At 44.1% G+C, this 15,958-nt stretch overlaps 1 protein-coding gene across 1 annotated transcript in view; it reads right to left on the bottom strand.

Moving 5' to 3' along the window:
• Positions 1-8,223, bottom strand: part of ANO4 (anoctamin 4) — a 257,465-nt gene extending 249,242 nt beyond the window's left edge. Inside the window, exon 1 of the mRNA XM_036301477.1 lies at positions 7,827-8,223. The gene's annotated coding sequence lies outside the window, so the exon portion shown is untranslated. The remainder of the gene's footprint in view (positions 1-7,826) is intronic.
• Between the last annotated feature and the right edge of the window lie 7,735 nt (positions 8,224-15,958).

Below are 15,958 nucleotides of genomic sequence, written 5' to 3'. Positions count from 1 at the left end.
TTATAGTTGCTACATCTCTGGGACTTGGTAGATTGGCCTTATGTAGTAGGTATTCTGTAGGATCCAGTGACTCAGCCTCCCCATCACTGAGCTGGGGCACTGCAGGTATGCCTCCCCCCCCCCCCAATTTAGGCTGTGTACATTCTCCTGTTGTATTTGAGAGCCTTGATTGCTATTGGCACATCAATGGGAGGGATTCACCCTCAAGCCAGTCTACTGCAAGGACTGGCTATGGTCATTGACCACTGTGGAGGGTCAGCTACGCAGGGGCTTACCCCACAGAGCAGGACTTACTTTATTTAGCAGGGCTCTGGTGCCCACTGAGTTCACCTCTTGAGTGTGTTGCTTGTGGAGGTGGTTAAGGAGTGCTTTGACATGGTCTGAAGCTGTCCACAAGGTGCGCTGGCTCTGGGGCCTTCCAGGAGGTGCAGACCAAGGTCAGCTGCCACCTGTGTTCTGCCCGGTTAGCTACAAAGCGATCTGCAGATGGCTGTTACTTGTGCTGGGCTTGGAGATACCCTGCTGAGGCAAACTGAGAACCAAGGTGGTTGTTGCTAGTGCCAGGCCTGGGGCCACTTATCAATAAGTACCAGGCATTCTGAGGCCAGATGCTGTTTGTTTGAGAGATTTAAGGAAAGTCTAAAGAATGAGCCAAGATAGACCATTCATATGGGAATGCCACTGGAAACAGCTTGGGTGAGCCCAAAAGTTGGGTGTGGCAGCATCTCAGGGAATCACCAGGGTAGGGCAAATAGTTGATGGAGATTCAGATATGGTGCCTGCCAGTCAGCCCTGTGGAAGGGTAGAGGAGTTTCAAAAAGGGAACAATGGCTTCTGCCAGCATTTCTGTATAGCTAGCAGAAAGCTGCCACTCTTGTCCTGATGCCAGATAATTTCTTTCCTCCCCCGATGTCCCCGGTGCCCTTCGAGCTGTTACCCCAGTGCTGGAGCTCAGATGAGCAAGTCCAGGTAAGTCAGTGCATGGGCCCTTTAAGAGGACCTGCCTGGGGCTCCAGTAGCTTCCATCTCCCAGTCACAATTCCTGCTGGTTTACACAGCCAGAAGTTTTGGGGACTTCTCTTCCTGGCACTAGAATCCTGAGATGTAGGACCACCCCATTTCACGTCTCCACCTCTCCTACCAGTCTCAGTGTGGCTTCTTCTTTAATTCCCTTGCTGTAGGACTTCCATTCATCTAGATTTCAGGTGGTTCTGAATGATGGCTATTCTCTAGTTTAGCTGTAATTTTGATGTGGTTGTGGGAGAAGGCGAGTACCACATTTACCTACGCTGCCATCTTGACTAGAAGTCTACCTCTTTTTTTATTTTTTAGTCTTTCATACCTGGGGACCTAACACAATGCTTTGCTTATAGAAGAAACTTAATAAATTCTTGCTGTTTACTTTTTTGGAACTCACTTGGAGGCAGAGACATTTTCTGAGGTTTGCTCAGAATTTCTAATGGCTGCCAAACTCTTGATCCTTCTCACTATAATTTATATAATCGCATTGCTCTGAAAAATAACTTTTCTACATAGAGCAACAGTCACCAATATAAAACCATCACCACTGGTTTTAGATCGTCATTCCTAATCTATATGTTCAACAATTATTGGGTATCTGTTATAGCAGTCACTGAACTAGACCTTGCAGTACAGAGATAAAAATAAAGTCCCGTCTTCAAGAAACAAAATGTCTATTTGGGAGAGAACCAAGTAGACAAATAATTACAGCATAGTCTATTAAGTCCTATGAAATCTTTGTACTAAGGAATGCAAGAGACAGATGTGGTCAACCTAGTTCAGCTGTGTACAATAAGAGTCACACAAAGGTGATAAGTGTCAAAAAGCTTCCATGGGAGATGATATCTGAACTTTCCCTGGAAATTAGTCTGAAGAAACAGGAGAGACATTCCAGGCAGAGGAAAGAGAATGTGCAAGGCAGTAAGGAAAGCGAGAGCTGCATATTTCTGAGCATTGCAAATGTTCTGGTTCTTCTGGAACACTCCAGGGGGCTTGCAGAACAAGAAGGCAAGGGTTGTCCATTTCGATGGACCTGGTATGCATGGCCAATTTTTTATATTGAAACTAGAGGCCCAGTGCACGGGTAGGGTCCCTAGGCCTGGCCAGCGATCAGGGCCCATCAGGTTCCCCACCTCCCAGCCTCCCCACCTCCTCCTTCCCTTGCTCCCTCAGCGCCCTGCCACCACTGGCCACCCACCATGTTCCACGCCACCCCCTGGTGGTCAGCACACATCACAGAGAACGATCGAACTCCCAGTCTCCTGGTCGAACTCCCGAGAGGACAATTTGCATATTAGCCTTTTATTATATAGAATTCTGCTTTTCTTATGAACATTTCAAGAATTTCATAAACACTATGCTTAAGTCTTCCCTCACGCTTGACTATTTAGTTGATTATTTATTTCTGTTTTGCAGAGGGGGTAATGCTTATTCACCCCCTGATGCTTATTCACCTGCAATTTGTTCCATGGACACTATGCAATTCAGACTATCAATTGATGATTCCAGGCAACAGGTAAGTTTGGCCAAAGAATGGGATTGTCATTTCTTAAGTCAGAACAACAGAGCAAACAAGCTTAGCTAATTAATCTCTTTTGTTCTAAGTCTATTTCTATTTTTAACAAAATCAGAAGCTAAAAATATTGTGTTGGAAAACTGTATAATATGTGTCGTGATGACAGCAAAGGTGTCTTTTTATCAAAGGAACTTCTCCGTGTAATAATCATGGGCAAGAACTATTTTTTGACTGGATTTTTTTTTTTTTTTGAGAAACCATGTGAAACAGTAAGCGATCACTGGCTGAGCATCAAAAGATGATCAACTCTGTGAATCATAACTAGATTCTGAACTTCCTCAAAGCAGTGGCTGCATCCGGCTGTCTCACCACTGATTTCAACTGTCTGGCATTAGGGTGAACACAATAGGTGCTCAGTTAGCATTACGTGAATGAATGGATGAAGGACTGAATCCGTAAGCATCACCCCCTCTTTGCAAAACAGAAATAATCAACTAAGTAATTGAAACATAAGGGGACACTTAAGCATAGTGTTCGTGTAAAATTCTTGAAATGTTCATAAGCAAAGCAGAATTTCAATATAAAAAATGCACTTCCACACGAGCATGAACAAATTACCATAAATATTTGCTTGATGTGACTCACTCTGACTGGTACAGCCACGTAATCTGCCTGAAATGAACCCAGAAATAATGGACCCCAGTGAGTTAGATACCACAAGGCAGTTTGTGAGCAATGAAAGACCCAGCAAGTATCAGCTGTGTTTCATCCCCACACCAGGAATGAAACAGGGGTCTGAGTAAACCCATGGACATTGCACTGAACTGTCCTGCACAGGTGCTAACCAGGTCTCCTACCCTGAGGAAGGCACGTAACTTCCCTGGGCCCCAGCTTCCCTGTCTCGAAAGGAAGAGGGCAGGTGACCTCAGGGTCCCTTTGGATGGTAAGGAGAGACGTTTCAAGACGTCCCAGGGTCAGCAGCTGATCACCATATACACATGAGCCCTGTCCACGAAGGTTCACCGTTGCCACACTTTGATACGCATGTCACTGCCGTAGTTCTGTGGGCTTTGTAGGGTCAAGGGAAGGTATAGCCCGTCCCTTTCAGGATGAGTCCGCTGCTTTAGAAATTACCATCTACCTAGTCACTATCAGAGGTACAATAACAGTTCACAATTTGTACTGGGTGGGGGAGCCCTCTGAGATCATCTGGCCCCAGCCCAATGTAGAAAACATGAGTCTGAGTCTTACAGCCAGTTAGCAGCTAGAGCTGGACTAGAACCTGGGAGCCTGAAGTCATCCTGTTGTGACTGGCCGGGGTCTCTCATGATCTCCAGACATTCATTCCCTCTCTGACACTCACAGGAGGTCCCCAGTGGGAGACCAACTGGGAAAATATAAGTGAATTCCTGCTGTATTACAATATGTCTGCTTTCTGTGAGAATGGCTATTGGGCTCCATAAGCCGGAAGGTCACTTAAGGAGGTGCCTAATTAAGGGTCAAGGATTTCTATTAGAGAAAAGGCCCTCAAAACCTGTCACTATGTGTTTTTTACCAGTCTCTTAGCTCTTCAGACTTAAGAGCCCATGGTATTTCTGGAGAATTAAATGCGAACTATAGGGAAGAATATTCCCCTTTCATCTTGCACTACTTTGGGGCTGTGATTTGGGTCTCCTCCAAACTTCTGCCATCTCCCTCCACCACCCGTGAGACAGAACTTGCGACACAAACATTTATGACAGCCTGGTTAGGTTGTTATACTACTGAGGACACGATTTGTTTCTGCAAAGCTGATCTAATGACCGTAGTCCTAAACGAATTCAGTAAGGAAGCACGGATCGGAATGCAGCATTCCACAGGGCTCCTGAGCATTTCTCCGTTGTTACGCAATCTGTCTGAGTTGCCAATTGCAATAGCAAGTTCCTTCCAAAGCAGATCCCCATAGCTGGTGTCAGAAGTGGTTTTGAATCTCTGTTAAAGCATGGTCCTCCCTCTGAGCAGCGTTATGTGGGAGTTGTGCATTACTCATTTCACTCAGTGGGAAAAAAAAAAAAAAAGGGGGCTTGTGGAGAATAAAGGGAATATATGGATTTAATTGCATTGGGAAAAGCAACAGAAAAATTCAGCCAACATCCTTAATGATACTGTTCATTCAATTCCCAGAGAAAGGTTATATCACATAATCAAATGATTTTACTTGGTATCACCCATAGACTCTTCCTCTTAACACAAAGACCTTTTAGATAGTAAACATGTAAGGATTTAAGGGCAGTCCAACCTAGACAGATGCAGGGTGTCATTAATTAAAATGCAAAACTGATTCTATTTCTGGTCCTGGCAATCAGCTATGGGAAACAGTTTCAATGACAAGAATGTCTGCAGAAGCATGAGGTTATATTTATATTAATGGGAGCGATTTCTTCTTTCAGTTACGTGATTACAGGTTGAACACTGGAGTTTGGTTACGAAAAGAGAAGCTGTAGCCACCTCTTTGTTAACCGCCAATTTTCACTGACTGAGTTTATATGTGTACACATATGCAGGTTCATGTATAGAAACATATATAAAGCAAAAGTGGGAAAGGAAGAAAGCAGAAAGAAAGAAAATAAAAATGGAAAGCAGTGACTCACAATATAAGCTGCCGGTTTCAAATGAAAAACAACACCAAAAAGAAACAGAGTAAGAACACTGTTTCAATGATAGCTGTCATTAAGAAATGTGCAAAGTGAATAATTGCCTCGGCAACCAATCGAGGCGATTCTAGAGCCGTTTCAAATAACTTTGATTTGCTAGGGTTGCAGGCAAAATCAGTTGCAAGACACAGCAGCTAAATCAGCACGCGCAAATAAAATGTTGCAGTGACTTCATCACACCAAGAGGCTCTGCTTTTGTGCATTTTTCCTGCAGTAGTTTTCTATGCTGCCGCTGGAGACCCTGCAAAGAAATTAACAGGACACTATGCCCTGAGACAAGGAAAGGCTGAAGAATGGCTCTCCAGATTCAAAGAAATTCCCAAAGGTGTTATATGGAGGAGGGGTATGGGGGGTGGGAAAATCCCTACCAGGAAAAAAAAAAAGTTAGCTAGAGGATAGAGAATGCTAAGCAATTCCTCAGTATCCCAGAAATGTTTCTTCTAGTCTCTAAGTGAGCATGCTGCAACTATTAAAAATATAAACACATAATAGTCACAAGTAAACAGTACATTAGTGTCTCTGCATATATATATATATGCAGTTCTGATTGCAGAGATAAACATTGTTCAGCAAAATAAAACAAGTCTAGGAATTAATCTCGCAGCTAAAGTTGCTACTAATCAAAATGAAGTCTTTCCTAGTCACATCTGAAATTGCCCGCAGTGTGAAATAAGTGTCTAATTCCATGACACCCAAGCTGATGAATACTTCAAGCTGAGTTGCCAAGCACCTGATAAAAATCCTTGCAACGGGACCAAAAAAATTTAAGCAAAGTAAGAAAACAACTATTAAGGACGAAAGCAAACAACTAAGCATTAAAGAATCATCAAAGGAGCAGTCTGCCAGTCAAAGCACTATCTTGCAGGGAACCCTAATCCAGGTAGGAAAGAGTGGATTTGAAGACAGCTCATCTCAACAATGCTGAAAGTAACTGAAACATTGTTTAAGGATTCAGAGATTGCAGTCTGCAAGGATCTAAATTTGTTGCTGTTGCTGTGAACTCACTGTGGTTTTACTCTGCAACTGGACTATCATTTAAATAAAGGGCAAGAATTTGCAGATATGTATACCCATGCTTCCATATACGCAAAGAACCCTCCACCAAAATTAAAACACCAAACGTTGTTACTCAGGACCCAGGGAAAAGCATATGTCATCACCACTATTCTAAGAAAAATCCACACGGATGGTGGAAACAAAAGTGGTGAGAATGAGCAGGACATTAAGGAACTTTACATTCCAAACTCCCAGGCAACAGGGGGAGAGACCAGCAACTTCATTCCACAGTTTTTTCCTCCTTTATGACCCATCCCCCACCCCCCAAATCACATGTATGAGCACAGTATCCTATAAACCACAGCCTGAATTGCGGGGAATGGGAAGCTTCCTGAGAGTGAAATGGACCAGAATTAGAAATCAGAGAAGCTGACCCATCTCTAGCCCAAGACTAGGAAAGGACGAAGCCGAATTACAACTGTGACGTTTATTCTCTGGGATGCTGCACTGACCAAAATACTTCAACACACCTGCTACCAAAAGTTAAAAAAAAAATTAAAAGAGGAAGAAGAAAATGTCCCTGTGAAGAGAGACCCCTTCAATCACAGGCTCCACAAGGTGAGAACTATACCAAAATGTTCTTGGCTTCCTTTGGGCTTGAAGTTGTGGCACCCTCTGCAGCAAGCCTCGGAAGACCAGGTGACCCATCCGAGCCCTCTTCCAAGGGGAATGCCCTGGGGTAAGCAATCTGCCCGTGGACACTGCAACACGCATGTTCTTCCTTGGGAACCTGCTTATTTTCTCTTAGAAAAGTCTAACCGTTCTCACAGCCTCACAGCATGTTACCTCCCAGCGGGAGGATGAAACTATGTTGTCAACTCAAAAAGGTTCCCATCGTCGCTGACACACCACCCTCCGAACAGGATGCAAAATATGGTTTGCAGAACAGGCACCCTGAGACTCCAAAGGGAAAGAAGCGATGAGGTCATGCAGTCTACCCCCGTGAGCCAGTGCAGGATTCCTCCCGCCGCCAATGTTATTGCCCAAGTTGTTAAAGCCACAGGACCCAGGGCCATCCAGGACCCACCGGCAGGTGTGCAAAAGCACCACTGCCCGCAGCGGACTCCGACATCACTCATGCATGTGCTCGCCTGCACCCGGAAAGATGGAAGAGTTTGCTCCATGGGTGGATCAGCCCCACGCCTTCCAGATTCCCAGAGAGTGCCCCTCCAGATGCCAAGAATTCATCTTGCCCAAATGTGCCAGTGCCCCCTGCACAGATCCCCTGCACACTGCTGCAATTCACCATCCTGAGCACATTTCCCCAGCTGCCGCTTCAAGGACAAAGAGAGAGAAGTGCTTATGTTTCCATCACAGCCCAGGAGCTGGGGTTTCTGGCAAAGGATAAAAATCAAGAGGCAGGCAATCCGGACAAATGACTCCTGGCATTTTAGGGAGCTCCCCTGACATGGATGCATGTAAACAGGGGGACCGCAGAGAGAAGGTCACCAAGCTGAGCTGGGAAGAGGGAGCCAGCGAGAGAGACAGCGAGAGCGTTCCCTTCACTGCCGCAGACCAGCTCCTTCAAGGCAAGCACTTACCATAAAAATAGAAAGAGTCAACAGAAGGAGAGGGATCCTTCCTCGGTTCTCAGGCAAGAAAAGAAATCCACCATCAAGCTCCAGGCAGGGCTGGGGATGCGGCCAGCAAAGTGATGAAAGGCGATAAAACCACCACACAGGAGTCCTTTGCAGCCTCCCCAGGGGCCCGCATACAGTTGTCCGTGCTGTAAAAACCCTGAGAAGTCTGGAGCAGGACTCTCCCGAGAGCGAGCCGGAGTGAAAGCAGCCTGGCGGATTTCAGCAGCCTCAGAGCATCACGCCCAGGACTGGTCCTCCCCCGGGGTGCAGGGGCGGCAAGGTCTGGGGAGGCTGAGCAGCGCACCGGGCTGGGGTCAGGAAGGCGAGAAGAGGAGCCTCTTTGGCGTGGAAGGAACCGCCAGCGAGAATATCAGTATTCCACATCAGTTATTGCCAGCGACCAATCAGCCCAGCCAGGGGGCCGTGTCAGTGTGACAGAAGAGCAGCCGCCGATGACAGCCGGTTCTGAGAGGCAGAACAGCCCCCTGCCTCCACAGAAGTTTAGAAAGATGGGCGATTTACCTTCCACCCAGTTGCTGATAAGATCTGCTTGTTATTAAAACCAAGAAGCAACGCCCCATAGTTACACCAGCCACTCGGGAAGTTTCCTGCACAGCCCACAGCACCTGTATCAGAAGCCGACCTGAAACCCACTCTAAATGATGGCGACGGCCTCTCACAGATCAGGCAGCCCCGCTCGTGTGCCCAGAGAGGTCATGACGAGGACAGCAATGGCACTTTGCCCAAAGCGCAGGATGACATGACCAGGGGCCGGCCTCCCTATGTCACAAGTGAGAAATGTAGACAGGAAAGGTTAAGGGTCTCTCCAGAAATTTGCATCTCTGTTCATTCATTTTCTTGTGCAATCTGTTCAGGACGAGTTTATAAAGATAGCTAACATTTTCCTCTGAGGTCTCTGAACTCACCCATCAGACACAGACTATGTGGTTCTGAATAAACAACCCTGTAGCATAATTCACAGTGCCACTGAAGTTTGGGAAAGTCTGAGCTAGACTAAGGGAAGCAGCAGGGGAGAAATCCCACACTGGGGACTAAAGGATGAGTGAGGAATTTTACACTCCTCCCACTTGCCTTTCCCCCCATTCTATTTTAATATGAAACCTATACACTCAGTACCTATATTAATTACTTAGAGTTCGCTGATGATTAAATTGGGGAAGCAAGTTCTAAAGTTAAATGCCAGTCGAATTGGACTCCACAGTAAAACATCAGAACTTTTTTTTTTTTTTTTTAACTTGGAGAGATTGCTCTTGGGTCACCTGGGTGTGTGTGTGTGTGTGTGTGTGTGTGTGTGTGTGTGTGTGTGTGTGTGTTTTGTTTTGTTAATCCTCACCTGAGGATATTTTCCCCATTGACTTTTAGAGACTGTGGAAGGGGGGAGGGGGCGGAATATAAGAGAGATACAGCAATTGGTTGCCTTCCATATGGGCCTCAACCGGGGTCTGGGATTGAGTCTGCAATCCAGGTACCTTCCCTTGACTGGAATTGAATCTGAGACCCTCTGGGCATGCAGGCCAGTGCTCTGACCACTTAGCAACACTAGCCAGGCCCTGGGTCACCTTTTTATCTTTGCAGGAAAGGTTAATTCCCTTGTGCTAGCAAAGAGTTAATGGGAAAATACAAATATCCCTGAGTTTGTTTTTCAGGTGACTTCCTTGATATAGTTTTTCATTTTAGTTCTCTGCTTTTACCTCCAAGATGAAGTATCATCTGGACATTTGGTTGTGATGTCTACGCAGAGGCAAGCTCACTCTGAGGAGCCTGGATACAACAGCTTAAAACCAGGGTGGGGCTCCCAGGGAACAGTTAACTCAGCACCCAAGTGCGACCCACCAGGAGGCCATTCAAATGTTCTGCATCAAAGATAAATGTAATAAAATTAAATTTTTGCAACGAGGAAAGGATGCGGTGTTAGGGCAGTCCTATGTACATTAACTAGGAAATCCTGGGAGCCTGACCCTCAAATTCTGTGCTATTGTTCACTTCAGTGCAACTGCAGTGAGCAAACACTGAAAAGGCACCCACTATGTGTCAGGGGTACAGAGATGAGTGGCAGGCCCTTCCTTCAAGATAGTCTCAAGGCCAAATTAAAAAAAAATTTTTTCTAAAATTTCAGCACTGTGATGCTTGCCAAGACAGAAAATGTTCTACTATTTTAATGTCCCTCAGATAAAACCAAACCATGAGGTTGGACTTAGACTCAATGTTCCAACTCAGCCTAATAAGGTGTTTTCTCATCATCAAAACCATTTGGGAAATATAAATGCACAAATCATTTTTTTAATCTAATTGAAACATGAAAAGGGTTTTTTAACTCCATGTTTGCTTTTATCAGCATCATCAGTTTCTGACCCTGCAAAAACATGGCCAGCATAACAAAGACTATATTTAATAAGGGAATATGATTTCAAGCTCCCAAAGTAATTGAGATTAATACTGTTTGCGGAACAGATTCAATACCTTGAATATATCGGGTGAAAATGAAGCATGCAAGTGATAAAACTGCAGAATTATAAATTACTTAATAGGTTAAATAATTAAATTATATAACAATCCGTCAATGAAAGTAGGCATTCCGGTCACTTACTCAAATGTAATTAATTTTTAAAGTTTGGCGACTCCTCCACTCCTCCCTCCTCAAGAGAGGACAGAAAACACCTCATGTTTCAGACAGCAACAAACACCAATTAATCTCTGTAAAGTACAAAATATTTAGCCAAGTCGATTAAACATGGGACAGTTTGGAGGGCTGTCTTTGCTCACTGGTGGGGCACTGGTACCGAACACCTAATGGGTTTCCAATAGCTACTTGTTAGATGGCCATGTGAATGGCCAAGTGGCTCTGGCGAACATTCTACAGCAGCATGATTTAATGCCTTTTAAGACTCCAAGGTTCTCTGAATGATGTGGCTATACCTGCCCTTTGTTTAAGAGGAAAAAAAAGATAGCTTTCTCAGAAAATGTGCTTCAGAGCCTCTTGCTGACTGAGCTTTCTACAGTCTGAAAGCCAACGATTCTTTAAAGCTCAGTCTTTCAACAACAAAACTGGATTCTACCTTCCGTAAAGAGCCTGAAGAGAAAACAGAAAGACACGCCTCTTTTCCAGATCACCATGACACCGTGGTTCCTTACCTGACATGTACATTCTCCATCAGCAATCAGTGGGAGGACTAAAATGAAGAGGGCACAGGATGCGCTGTTACTCTTTCCTCACCAGAGGTCACTGGCTAAGAATAATTTCCCCAAAATGCTTAGTAGGCGGGCTCTCGTCTATGCAACAGTTCCAAATACATAAAAGGTAAATAACCTGCAGCACATAAATAGAGCCATAGCATCCACGTCTTCAAAAATTCCTTTGCTCTCAGCATTTCTCAACCTGAAGAATCCTATGGGGTCATCAAAGATCAAATCGTAAAGAAAGAATAAGAACACAGACCTATAACATTTTCTTCTGTTTTTGAGGCTAGAAAAATAAATCAATGGCCAGCTTGAAGAGTCAGGCAGAAATGGAGCTGAGTCTGGGGAAACCAAAATACGGAGCACAAGTACACGTGTGTACGTGTGTGTACGTGTGTGTGTGTGTGTGTGTGTGTGCGCGCGTACATGTAAATGGAAAACTAATGCGTACATCCAAAATCCAGTTGGTGTGTCTCTATATCCAATTAGTCCTTCAGTCTCATCGGTGTCATTGCCACATTTCTCTTCAAGACATAACTAGGGATTACAACCAATCCAGAGCCTTGTTCTTGCTCCTCAACTATTACAGTAGCTTCTAGACTTACCCCTGATTCAATCCTCCCCTTGCCAACAACATTTGCTTTCTAAAACACAGCAAATATAATCATGCCATTCCCTTGCTAACAAGCCTGGAATGGTAAGGCCAATTGCAGCACCTCCTGAGCCTGGCATTCAAGGTCCCCCTACCATCAGACTTCCATCTACCAGCATCATTTCCCACCATTACTTCCTATACACCCCACGCTCTCCAAACACACGCTTACTTACTATTCCCCAAAGACACCATATTCTTCTTTTGTAATAATCTCTTTTTCCTAAACCTTTCTTGCTTTTTTTCTCCCTGGGGAAACCCTGCTATTCATCCTTCAAGGCCCAGTTTTTTTGGTCATCTTCTTGGTCAGGCCTTCCCTGAATTCCCCAAAGTACTTAATTACGTCTTCCTCTGTATTCCTATAGTATTTTTTTTTCTTGGCTTGTATTACAGTGCAAACAGCACTATGCTACGTTAGTACCTTCCAACCTACTTAATTGGGCTCCTGTGATATTCCCAGCGTCTGGAACACAACAGTTGCTCAGTAAATACATGATGAATGAGTCCATCTTTTATGCCTCTTCTTCAGTGAAAAGCACTCTGAGGAAAGTACAAATCTGTCTTCTGGCAGCCTGGAGGACTACAAGCTTCTGAGTCATAAATATCTCCTCCTTCAATCTGGGGTTTCTGTGGTTTGAGGAGAGAGCCCTCAATTAGAATCAGAAGAGCCACGTTCCAGCCGTATTCCCAGTATCACCTCAGGTAATCTCTTAAGTGAGAAAAGTAAAACCTGTCCTGATTATCTTTAAGGGCTCTTCTGAGCTACAAATAAGACCCTGCAAAGTAATTTACAAATTATAAAAGTATGTGATATCGGCACAATTACTAACACTGTCATCATTGTTTGACAGTCATTGTTGTTAACATCCCATCAAAGCCACCCCACAATTCATTAAAGCCAGCCTAGGAGGCCAGTGACTCAGCATTTAGTCATTCCAATTGTCTTGCTTCAATTCTCCTGGTCTGCAGTTGGGGGAGGGATGGAAAAGCAGGAGGCCCTGACTTAGGTCCTAGCTCTGCAACTTCCTAGCTATATAGGCCTGGTCTCTGAGATCTGATTACTTCCATTTTCTAAAAGTAACAATGCCTACCTCATTACATTGCTGAATGAGATGAGGTATACATCTATATGTAGTACATATACATCCTATATAATAAAAGGGTAATATGCAAATGGACCAAACAGCAGGACGACCGGTCACTATGATGTGCGCTGACCACAATACAGGAACTGCCCCAGCCCGCAGGACCTGATAGCCTGATGGGGACCTGCCAGCCAGCAGGCTCCGTCCGAGTGCCCAATGGTGAACAGGGAAGCGGGGGGGGAGGGCCTAGGACCATACCCACGTACGAATTTCGTGCACCGGGCCTCTAGTCTATTATATTTCTGAGTCTCTAATAGCATTCCAAGACTGCTTGGCAAAAGGTAGCCATTTTTCCCTGACTCTAGAATATCTACATACCCTCCAACCATTGCCCTCCTTCTGTTTCTTGAGCTCAAAGAGCTCATTCCCACCACAGGGTCTGTGTCTGTTCCCTCTGCTCCACCCTTTTCCTTAGACCCGGGCACAGCTTGTCAAAAAGGATTCCCTGACCCCATCAATCATTTTCCAGCACATTACTTTCTTCATCCTTCTCATAACACCTATCTCGATCTGTGACCATTTTATTTCTTTGATTGTCCATTTAACATTTGCCCTCTGCAGTACAATATATGCTTCTGTTAGTCAAGAATTTTTTATTTGTGCTTTTCATTGTGCCCAGAGACTAAAATAGTGTCCAGCACATAATATATACTTGGGAGACATTCTTGAGTATTTACAGCATGATCCAAGTTTTATAGTTGTTCCCATGTTCTTTACATCTGCACAAAGTTCCAATTTTCCTTAACTACTGAAGGGGAATGAAAGCTTGAAGGTCACTTATAGGGTACAGAGGGAGTACCACAATGTTCAAATTTATACAGATAGTTAATAATGTGTAACACTCAGTAACAGACATTAAACATGTTATGACAAGGATCACCTATCAGTAACATGCCCACTCCTGCCTCATTAGAAACAAGGATTACACAAGAATGGCAAGCTGACCCTCATCTACATAACTGGGACTGAAATACTGAGCAAATATGGTAGGTTATGTTTATTGAATAAATCAGGAGGTTTATTCAATCTTTATTTCACATTTTGTGTTAAAATTGCTCTATTCCAAGCTGATCTTCAGAAGAAATTGACAAGGTCCTTGATCTCTAAAGCATCAACTGGAACAAATGGTTTCAGAGGATCAGGAGCCCAGGAATCTAGACAATTTCTCCTTCCTCCCAGGGAGCTGTCTGGAAAGTGAGATCCAGAAATCCTCCCAAGCCTGACCATGTCATCCCTGTTTTCTGATTAGCCCAGCCTGAGAGGAGGCCTGATAAATAAATAACCATGGCAATCCTTTATAATGTATGAAGGTTACTTTCTCATCGTCATCTGGAAGGACACAGTTTTCAATTAGAGTATTTTCACATTAGCAATAGCATGCCAATCTACCAAAGAGTCGTGAATTTATCATTGGCAGGAAAAAGCAAACAGGTAACTTTAAAAAAAAAAAAAAAAAAAAAAGAAGGAACATTCTAGAATGAACATTGAACACACATTTTTCTCCTAAGCCTGTTCTTCCTCTGGCTTTCTTTTTTCCTGTTTAAGAACATCACTATCTACTCTGTTGCCCAAAGAAAATGACATTTATTGGACTCTTACATAGAAGACTGCTTAGGCCACTTTTTAGGGTATCTAGAGATGTCAGTGCCATCTTTACGTCAACTCATCTTATCCATGTCACCTCCTGAACATTTCTTTCTTCCTTCCATCCACTGCCCAAATCTAGCCACCAAGTCTCCCTGGGCTAATGTGATAGCCCCAGAAGCAATCACCCTACCTTGAGTCTCACTCTGTCCAATCCATCCCTCCCAGCTACCTAAGGATTTTTAAATGAAAACACCATCATATCATCTCCCACTAAAAACTATTTTCTGCTTCTTACCACATGCAGGAAGAAGGACACCCTTAACCTATCACGAGAGCTCCCCCGTGACTGTTCTCCTACCTTTCGTCTTGCCATTACACCCCACTTGGGTCCTCCCATTCATCCATGTCCTAATACTCGGAACCCGCCAAGCTATTTCATTTCAGGGTCCTGGCACAAGCTTTTCCATTACTTAGAGTTTCTTGTCTCTGCCTTATTCTCCAAGACCCGACTCAAGCATCTGCCTCCTCTTGGAAGCATTCCCTGACACTCACTCTCTACACTCTCATCGAGTTAACCATCTCCAAGTCATGGCACTGATCACACAGCATTAAAACTAGAAAGTCCTAGTCCTGAATTTTACTCACCTTTGAAAACCCAAAAACAAACTCTCCCTGGAGAAACTCAAATACAAGGTTATAGAAGGTCTAGGTCTCACAAGACTATTCCCTGAGGGATAACAGAGTATCTTACCTATCTGTCTAACTCCTCAGCTTATTAAAATTCCTGGCACATATGGATGCTCAGTGTATATTTGCGGAGTTGGTTTTAATAGGATTGGCAAAAAAAATAGATCCTTCAATTCAAGGAATTTAGAAATCCTCCTGAGCTGATTTCTAATTAGCTCATTTAAAAAAAAAAAAAATTACATCTAAAAATTCTCCTCCTTGAGATTATAAAACACCACAAGCATTAATTTACTCCACAAAGATTCGTCCCCTGAAGCTCCCAACTTTTAATGGTAACCAAACTAATTGAGGCACCTTAGGGAAAATAAAGATTCCAAACATACTTTCTACTTTGAATTGCCTGGCAGAGCGAAGGGTATTGATTCTCTCAGACAGATGGGGCTTCCTGGAGATGTTTCGCCAGCATTTCAGTTTCGAGGGGGAAGAGCCCTGTCCTTCTAAGTGCAAAATTCCACTGTTAAGAGCAGGGCTACTGGCCCAGCCCATGAACCCATGAACCCATGAAGAGGCTACCAGTTTGATTCCCAGTCGGAGCACAGGCCCAGGCTGCAGGCTCGATCCCCAGTAGGGGGTGTGCAGGAGGTAGTCAATCAATAACGTTTCTCTCTCATCAATGTTTCTAGCTCTCTATCCCTCTCCCTTTAAAAAATCAATAAAAAATATATATTTTTTTTTTTTTAAAAAAAGCGGGGCTACCAACAGGCTGTGGGTGTTCCTTAGAAACCCAGTGCCCTGACCAACATATAGGCACCATTATAATAAGG

This window comes from Myotis myotis, unplaced genomic scaffold (genome assembly GCF_014108235.1).
Source record: "Myotis myotis isolate mMyoMyo1 unplaced genomic scaffold, mMyoMyo1.p scaffold_m19_p_3, whole genome shotgun sequence".
Lineage (NCBI taxonomy): Eukaryota > Metazoa > Chordata > Mammalia > Chiroptera > Vespertilionidae > Myotis > Myotis myotis.
Note: the sequence above shows the minus strand (reverse complement) of the source record. Positions and strands in the feature narration are given on the sequence as shown.